Raw genomic sequence first — 9,038 nt, forward strand, 5'->3', positions numbered from 1 at the left:
CTACATTCTATGGTTGAATTATCGAAATCGAATATGCCCCTTTTTATTAAGTCTGGTAATCTAAGAATTAGGGAACAGACACCCTAATTGACGCGAATCCTAAAGATAGATCTATTGGGTCTAACAAACCCCATCCAAAGTACCGGATGCTTTAGTACTTCGAAATTTATATCATATCCGAAGGGTGTCCCGGAATGATGGGGGTATTCTTATATATGCATCTTGTTAATGTCGGTTACCAGGTGTTCACCATATGAATGATTTTTATCTCTATGTATGGGATGTGTATTGAAATATGAAATCTTGTGGTCTATTATTATGATTTGATATATATATGTTAAACCTATAACTCACCAACATTTTTGTTGACGTTTTAAGCATGTTTATTCTCAGGTGATTATTAAGAGCTTCCGCTGTCGCATACTTAAATAAGGACAAGATTTGGAGTCCATGCTTGTATGATATTGTGTAAAAAAACTGCATTCAAGAAACTTATTTTGTTGTAACATATTTGTATTGTAAACCATTATGTAATGGTCGTGTGTAAACAGGATATTTTAGATTATCATTATTTGATAATCTACGTAAAGCTTTTTAAACCTTTATTGATGAAATAAAGGTTATGGTTTGTTTAAAAATGAATGCAGTCTTTGAAAAACGTCTCATATAGAGGTCAAAACCTCGCAACGAAATCAATTAATATGGAACGTTTTTAATCAATAAGAACGGGACATTTCAGTTGGTATCCGAGCGTTGGTCTTAGAGAACCAGAAAATTTGCATTAGTGTGTCTTATCGAGTTTGTTAGGATGCATTAGTGAGTCTGGACTTCGACCGTGTTTTCTTTAAAAATGATTGCTTAACATTTTTGTTGGAAACTATATATTTTTAACATATGAATATTATGTGATATATTAATCTCTTAACGTGTTTGATATTATGTGATAGATGTCTACCTCTAGAACAAGTCCCATTGACTCACCTAATAATAATGAAGAGTCAAATGTAAATTGGAATGATTTGTGGACTGATTCACAAGTTCCCGAAGAGGAACCGGAAGAAGAGTCGGAACCGGAAGAAGAATCGGAACCGGAAGAAGAATCGGAACCGGATGAAGAAATAGAACCGGTGGGGGAAATAATAAAACGGTTAAGTAAAAGAAAATCCTCAACCAACCGACCAAAGTTAATTATGGTCAATGGTGTTTCCGCCAAGGAAGCAAAATATTGGGAGGATTACCAATTCTCCGATGAATCGGATTCCGACGAGAATTCCGATGATGTTATAGAAATTACCCCAACTGAATTTAAAAAGGCAAAAGAAAATAATAAGGGAAAGGGCATAAAAATAGAGAAATCTAATTCCAACCCCGATGAACTTTATATGTATCGTCAACCCCCGAAGTCCTTAAGTTGTAACAATGACCCGGGAACCTCTAAACCACCAGGTTTTTCTAAACCAATGTGGATAACGACGGCTCGTATTAGGGGAACATCATATATCCCTAGAAACTTGGCAAAACGAACCAAAACCGAAGAAGAAGAAACGAGCGAGTCGGAATAAGATAGTTGTATTCGTGTGGTGTAATATATGTAATATAGTGTTCTTATGCTTTATGATATATGTAAAAATTGCTTGTATTAATAAGTATTTTTTTTATGAAACTAACTCTTGTCTATTTTACAGTTTAAAAACACAAAATGGATAGACAACCCAATATTTTAAGAGACCTACCCGGAGACATGATTGATGAAATCTTGTCTAGAGTCGGCCAGAATTCTTCGGCACAACTATTTAAGGCGAGATCAGTTTGTAAGACATTCGAAGAACGTTCCAAGAATGTCTTGGTTTATAAGAGACTTTCGTTTGAAAGATGGGGGATATCACATTGGGAAACCCATAAGTTACGATGTGTTTACTTTGACGCATATATTGCGGGGAACCCAAATGCTATTTTACGCAACGGGTTAAGAAATTATTTTGACTCAATATATCCGAATATTGGACTTCGTGATTTAGAAAAAGCGGCTAACATGCAACATAAAGAAGCATGTTATGCTTACGGATTAGTAATGTTCGCTTCTCACCAAAGTGAGAACAAGAACATCGGGCTACAACTATTAAACAAAACGTTTCCACAAGTGACGGAGTCGGTAATTGGGGTAAGAAATGAGGTTTTTAGATTATTACGGGACTGTTGGACATTACGTAACCCTCGTCCCTTTGATGACGTTACGACACGCTGTCTTATCAACGGCCATAACGGTTATGTTGCACAAGACCAAGGATGGGAAGTAGTCCTAGTAAAACCAGAATGCATGACTTGTTTCTGGACGTATGAATTACGTGTCTTTATTGCCTTTGCTGAACGACTTGTGTACTAGCTAGAATTGTCTTCACAACTATCTTGTATCATTGTGTGCTATATTTCATGCTTTATGTAAAATAAGCGGTATTGTAAGTTTGTAAAATATTGTATAAAAGTTTGAACGCGAAATATTATTATAATCAGTTTTTCATATAGAATTGTAGTAGTTGAATTGTATATTAGCTACTAAGTATGAACTTAACGGGTAGGTACTACCCGAATTTAAACTTATAAAACGCTAATATGAAGAAAAAGCTTTTATAAATGAGTTCATATTATGCTACGAAATACTATTAACTACTCTTAATATTCTGTATGATTAACTTGTTCCATTTAACTATTTTGAAGGAAATGGCACCGACTACTCGACACACCGTGAATATGAATGAAGAGGAATTCCGTACTTTTCTAGCTTCAAACATAGCCGCTATACAGGCTGCGCTACATACCAACAATAACCTTGGATCTAGCAGTACAGGAAATCGTGTAGGATGCACCTACAAAGAATTCACTGCCTGCAAACCTTTGGAATTTGATGGAACCGAAGGACCGATCGGATTGAAACGGTGGACCGAGAAGGTTGAATCGGTGTTTGCCATAAGTAAGTGTACTGAAGAGGACAAAGTGAAGTACGCTACGCATACCTTCACAGGTTCTGCGTTAACATGGTGGAATACCTATCTAGAGCAAGTGGGACAAGATGATGCGTACGCACTACCGTGGTCAGCATTCAAGCACTTGATGAATGAGAAGTACCGTCCCAGAACCGAGGTCAATAAGCTCAAGACAGAACTTAGAGGGTTACGAACCCAAGGATTTGATATTACCACGTACGAAAGACGATTCACAGAATTGTGCCTATTGTGTCCGGGAGCATTCGAAGATGAGGAAGAGAAGATCGACGCGTTTGTGAAAGGATTACCGGAAAGAATCCAAGAAGATATAAGTTCACACGAGCCCGCCTCCATACAACAGGCATGTAGAATGGCTCACAAACTAGTGAACCAGATTGAAGAAAGAATTAAAGAACAGACTGCTGAGGAGGCCAATGTGAAGCAAGTAAAAAGAAAGTGGGAGGAAAACGGTGATAAGAATCACCAATACAACAACAACAACAGCAATTACAACAATAATCGCAACAATTATCCCAACAATCGCAACATCAATCGCAACTACAACAAACGGCCCAACAACAATAATAACCGCAACAACAACAACAATCAGAAGCAGTTATGCCAAAGGTGTGAAAAGAATCACTCGGGGTTCTGCACCAAATTTTGCAACAAGTGTAAAAGAAATGGTCATAGCGCGGCGAAGTGTGAGGTCTACGGACCAGGGGTTAATAGAACGAAAGGAACAAATGGTGTCGGAACGAGTAATGGTGGAGCAAGTAGTGTCGGAGCAAGTTATGCCAATGTAGTTTGTTATAAATGTGGAAAACCAGGCCACATTATTAGAAATTGCCCGAACCAGGAGAACACGAATGGACAAGGCCGTGGAAGAGTTTTCAATATTAATGCGGTAGAGGCACAGGAAGACCCGGAGCTTGTTACGGGTACGTTTCTTATTGACAATAAATCTGCTTACGTTTTATTTGATTCGGGTGCGGATAGAAGCTATATGAGTAGAGATTTTTGTGCTAAATTAAGTTGTCCATTGACGCCTTTGGATAGTAAATTTTTACTCGAATTAGCAAATGGTAAATTAATTTCAGCAGATAATATATGTCGGAATCGAGAAATTAAACTGGTTAGCGAAACATTTAAGATTGATTTGATACCAGTAGAGTTAGGGAGTTTTGATGTGATAATCGGTATGGACTGGTTGAAAGAAGTGAAAGCGGAAATCGTTTGTTACAAAAATGCAATTCGCATTATACGAGAAAAAGGAAAACCCTTAATGGTGTACGGAGAAAAGGGCAACACGAAGCTACATCTTATTAGTAATTTGAAGGCACAAAAACTAATAAGAAAAGGTTGCTATGCTGTTCTAGCACACGTTGAGAAAGTACAAACTGAAGAAAAGAGCATCAATGATGTTCCCATTGCAAAAGAATTTCCCGATGTATTTCCGAAAGAACTACCGGGATTACCCCCACATCGATCCGTTGAATTTCAAATAGATCTTGTACCAGGAGCTGCACCAATAGCTCGTGCTCCTTACAGACTCGCACCCAGCGAGATGAAAGAACTGCAAAGCCAATTACAAGAACTTTTAGAGCGTGGTTTCATTCGACCAAGCACATCACCGTGGGGAGCTCCTGTTTTGTTTGTCAAGAAGAAAGATGGTACATTCAGGTTGTGTATCGACTACCGAGAGTTGAACAAACTTACCATCAAGAACCGCTACCCACTACCGAGAATCGACGACTTATTTGATCAACTACAAGGCTCGTCTGTTTATTCAAAGATTGACTTACGTTCCGGGTATCATCAAATGCGGGTGAAAGAAGATGATATTCCAAAGACTGCTTTCAGAACACGTTACGGTCATTACGAGTTTATGGTCATGCCGTTTGGTTTAACTAATGCACCAGCTGTGTTCATGGACCTTATGAACCGAGTGTGTGGACCATACCTTGACAAGTTTGTCATTGTTTTCATTGATGACATACTTATTTACTCAAAGAATGACCAAGAACACGGTGAACATTTGAGAAAGGTGTTAGAAGTATTGAGGAAGGAAGAATTGTACGCTAAGTTTTCAAAGTGTGCATTTTGGTTGGAAGAAGTTCAATTCCTCGGTCACATAGTGAACAAAGAAGGTATTAAGGTGGATCCGGCAAAGATAAAAACTGTTGAAAAGTGGGAAACCCCGAAAACTCCGAAACACATACGCCAGTTTTTAGGACTAGCTGGTTACTACAGAAGGTTCATCCAAGACTTTTCCAGAATAGCAAAACCCTTGACTGCATTAACGCATAAAGGGAAGAAATTTGAATGGAATGATGAACAAGAGAAAGCGTTTCAGTTATTGAAGAAAAAGCTAACTACGGCACCTATATTGTCATTGCCTGAAGGGAATGATGATTTTGTGATTTATTGTGACGCATCAAAGCAAGGTCTCGGTTGTGTATTAATGCAACGAACGAAGGTGATTGCTTATGCGTCTAGACAATTGAAGATTCACGAACAAAATTATACGACGCATGATTTGGAATTAGGCGCGGTTGTTTTTGCATTAAAGACTTGGAGGCACTACTTATATGGGGTCAAAAGTATTATATATACCGACCACAAAAGTCTTCAACACATATTTAATCAGAAACAACTGAATATGAGGCAGCGTAGGTGGATTGAATTATTGAATGATTACGATTTTGAGATTCGTTACCACCCGGGGAAGGCAAATGTGGTAGCCGATGCCTTGAGCAGGAAGGATAGAGAACCCATTCGAGTAAAATCTATGAATATAATGATTCATAATAACATTACTACTCAAATAAAGGAGGCGCAACAAGGAGTTTTAAAAGAGGGAAATTTAAAGGATGAAATACCCAAAGGATCGGAGAAGCATCTTAATATTCGGGAAGACGGAACCCGGTATAGGGCTGAAAGGATTTGGGTACCAAAATTTGGAGATATGAGAGAAATGGTACTTAGAGAAGCTCATAAAACCAGATACTCAATACATCCTGGAACGGGGAAGATGTACAAGGATCTCAAGAAACATTTTTGGTGGCCGGGTATGAAAGCCGATGTTGCTAAATACGTAGGAGAATGTTTGACGTGTTCTAAGGTCAAAGCTGAGCATCAGAAACCATCAGGTCTACTTCAACAACCCGAAATCCCGGAATGGAAATGGGAAAACATTACCATGGATTTCATCACTAAATTGCCATGGACTGCAAGTGGTTTTGATACTATTTGGGTAATAGTTGATCGTCTCACCAAATCAGCACACTTCCTACCAATAAGAGAAGATGACAAGATGGAGAAGTTAGCACGACTGTATTTGAAGGAAGTCGTCTCCAGACATGGAATACCAATCTCTATTATCTCTGATAGGGATGGCAGATTTATTTCAAGATTCTGGCAGACATTACAGCAAGCATTAGGAACTCGTCTAGACATGAGTACTGCCTATCATCCACAAACTGATGGGCAGAGCGAAAGGACGATACAAACGCTTGAAGACATGCTACGAGCATGTGTTATTGATTTCGGAAACAGTTGGGATCGACATTTACCGTTAGCAGAATTTTCCTACAACAACAGCTACCATTCAAGCATTGAGATGGCGCCGTTTGAAGCACTTTATGGTAGAAAGTGCAGGTCTCCGATTTGTTGGAGTGAGGTGGGGGATAGACAGATTACGGGTCCGGAGATTATACAAGAAACTACCGAGAAGATCATCCAAATTCAACAACGGTTGAAAACCGCCCAAAGTCGACAAAAGAGCTACGCTGACATTAAAAGAAAAGATATAGAATTTGAAATTGGAGAGATGGTCATGCTTAAAGTTTCACCTTGGAAAGGCGTTGTTCGATTTGGTAAACGAGGGAAATTAAATCCAAGGTATATTGGACCATTCAAGATTATTGATCGTGTCGGACCAGTAGCTTACCGACTTGAGTTACCTCAACAACTCGCGGCTGTACATAACACTTTCCACGTCTCGAATTTGAAGAAATGTTTTGCTAAAGAAGATCTCACTATTCCGTTAGATGAAATTCAAATCAACGAAAAACTCCAATTCATCGAAGAACCCGTCGAAATAATGGATCGTGAGGTTAAAAGACTTAAGCAAAACAAGATACCAATTGTTAAGGTTCGATGGAATGCTCGTAGAGGACCCGAGTTCACCTGGGAGCGTGAAGATCAGATGAAGAAGAAATACCCGCATCTATTTCCAGAAGATTCGTCAACACCTTCAACAGCTTAAAATTTCGGGACGAAATTTATTTAACGGGTAGGTACTGTAGTGACCCGAACTTTTCCATGTTTATATATATTAATTGAGATTGATGTTTACATGATTAAATGTTTCCAACATGTTAAGCAATCAAACTTGTTAAGACTTGATTAATTGAAATAGGTTTCATATAGACAATTGACCACCCAAGTTGACCGGTGATTCACGAACGTTAAAACTTGTAAAAAACTATATGATGACATATATATGGTTATATATATAGTTAACATGATATTATGATAAGTAAACATATCATTAATTATATTAACAATGAACTACATATGTAAAAACAAGACTACTAACTTAATGATTTTGAAACGAGACATATATGTAACGTTTATCGTTGTAACGACATTTAATGTATATATATCATATTAAGAGATATTCGTACATCATAATATCATGATAATATAATAATTTAAAATCTCTTTTGTTATTATAAACATTGGGTTAACAACATTTAACAAGATCGTTAACCTAAAGGTTTCAAAACAACACTTACATGTAACGACTAACGATGACTTAACGACTCAGTTAAAATGTATATACATGTAGTGTTTTAATATGTATTTATACACTTTTGAAAGACTTCAATACACTTATCAAAATACTTCTACTTAACAAAAATGCTTACAATTACATTCTCGTTCAGTTTCATCAACAATTCTACTCGTATGCACCCGTATTCGTACTCGTACAATACACAGCTTTTAGATGTATGTACTATTGGTATATACACTCCAATGATCAGCTCTTAGCAGCCCATGTGAGTCACCTAACACATGTGGGAACCATCATTTGGCAACTAGCATGAAATATCTCATAAGATTACAAAAATATGAGTAATCATTCATGACTTATTTACATGAAAACAAAATTACATATCCTTTATATCTAATCCATACACCAACGACCAAAAACACCTACAAACACTTTCATTCTTCAATTTTCTTCATCTAATTGAACTCTCTCAAGTTCTATCTTCAAGTTCTAAGTGTTCTTCATAAATTCCAAAAGTTCTAGTTTCATAAAATCAAGAATACTTTCAAGTTTGCTAGCTCACTTCCAATCTTGTAAGGTGATCATCCAACCTCAAGAAATCTTTGTTTCTTACAGTAGGTTATCATTCTAATACAAGGTAATAATCATATTCAAACTTTGGTTCAATTTCTATAACTATAACAATCTTATTTCAAGTGATGATCTTACTTGAACTTGTTTTCGTGTCATGATTTTGCTTCAAGAACTTTGAGCCATCCAAGGATCCATTGAAGCTAGATCCATTTTTCTCTTTTCCAGTAGGTTCATCCAAGGAACTTAAGGTAGTAATGATGTTCATAACATCATTCGATTCATACATATAAAGCTATCTTATTCGAAGGTTTAAACTTGTAATCACTAGAACATAGTTTAGTTAATTCTAAACTTGTTCGCAAACAAAAGTTAATCCTTCTAACTTGACTTTTAAAATCAACTAAACACATGTTCTATATCTATATGATATGCTAACTTAATGATTTAAAACCTGGAAACACGAAAAACACCGTAAAACCGGATTTACGCCGTCGTAGTAACACCGCGGGCTGTTTTGGGTTAGTTAATTAAAAACTATGATAAACTTTAATTTAAAAGTTGTTATTCTGAGAAAATGATTTTTATTATGAACATGAAACTATATCCAAAAATTATGGTTAAACTCAAAGTGGAAGTATGTTTTCTAAAATGGTCATCTAGACGTCGTTCTTTCGACTGAAATG

The sequence above is a fragment of the Rutidosis leptorrhynchoides genome, chromosome 5, assembly GCF_046630445.1.
Source record: "Rutidosis leptorrhynchoides isolate AG116_Rl617_1_P2 chromosome 5, CSIRO_AGI_Rlap_v1, whole genome shotgun sequence".
NCBI lineage: Eukaryota > Viridiplantae > Streptophyta > Magnoliopsida > Asterales > Asteraceae > Rutidosis > Rutidosis leptorrhynchoides.